At 50.1% G+C, this 960-nt stretch overlaps 1 long non-coding RNA gene across 1 annotated transcript in view; it reads left to right on the top strand.

The window, feature by feature from the left end:
- LOC124232020 (uncharacterized) overlaps window positions 1-694 on the top strand; it is an 8288-nt gene extending 7594 nt beyond the window's left edge. Inside the window, exon 3 of the long non-coding RNA XR_006886748.1 lies at window positions 12-694. This is a non-coding gene — a long non-coding RNA (uncharacterized LOC124232020). The remainder of the gene's footprint in view (window positions 1-11) is intronic.
- The last annotated feature ends 266 nt before the right edge of the window (window positions 695-960 follow it).

Raw genomic sequence — 960 nt, 5'->3', positions numbered from 1 at the left:
GTACTTTTCAGGTCTCTGCATCCAAATCAGCTTCTAATTTGGGGCCCGTATGTCACACCACACTAATTTAGCAGATAGACTGATTACAGATGGGAGGAAATGTCATTGCCAAGTGGGCTTTCCTTAGGAAGCCCTGCCCAAAGCGGGGTTTCTTGGGGATCCACCACATGATTGCATAACTGAACTGGAAATAAAACTCCTCCTTTCTGTTAAAAGGAGGCTGTTTGTTCTTCCAGCCCACATGTCACCCAGCCAGGGCGCGAGAGTCTCCCTCCTCCTGTCTGCATAGTGCTCCTTCCAGACATGGCAGTTCCTCTCATCCTCCCACGAGGATCCTGCGTCTGGCAGTCCCAACTAAACTCTCTCCTTTTCAGCCAAGTCCTTAGATGGACCTCATGTCCTCCAAGCCCTGCGGTCAGCTCGGCTCACTTCTTCCCCTCACGTTGTCTTCACCTCCTCGGTTCTCAGGATCTTTCCCTCCATGACCTCAGATCACCGAATGGCCATCTCAGACCCGGGTAACATGGCACACACTTCCGGTGCTGAGTTCCTAAGTTCCATGACAAGGGCCTCCTGTCCTTCCCACGTTTCACTCTCACAGCTATTCTTGAACCTGCCAGATACCCTTGACACATGTGTAGTTGACGATCATATCATCAGAGTGCCCTGGGGTGCTTGCTACAAAGAGCTCTTACTAAAGGGGACCTCCCCACACACCAGGGCGGCCTTCCAGCGACTCTCTGTGCTCAGAGAGGGCTCAGTGAGGACTGATGGGGTGATCAAGTTGATCCTCAAATCCAGACTCTTTACTTCTTTGAAGCGTGTCTTCAGACTCCAAGTTTCCATGAATCCTGTTGTGGTGGAACCGTTGAAATGGCAGCTTTTTAATCGTTCATATGTATGTTTTCAACTCACTGAGCTGTAACCATTTTTCATTATGTGCAGCCTTCTGATGCCTTA

This window comes from Equus quagga, unplaced genomic scaffold (assembly GCF_021613505.1).
Source record: "Equus quagga isolate Etosha38 unplaced genomic scaffold, UCLA_HA_Equagga_1.0 HiC_scaffold_1695_RagTag, whole genome shotgun sequence".
Classification (NCBI taxonomy): Eukaryota; Metazoa; Chordata; class Mammalia; order Perissodactyla; family Equidae; genus Equus; species Equus quagga.
Note: the sequence above shows the minus strand (reverse complement) of the source record. Positions and strands in the feature narration are given on the sequence as shown.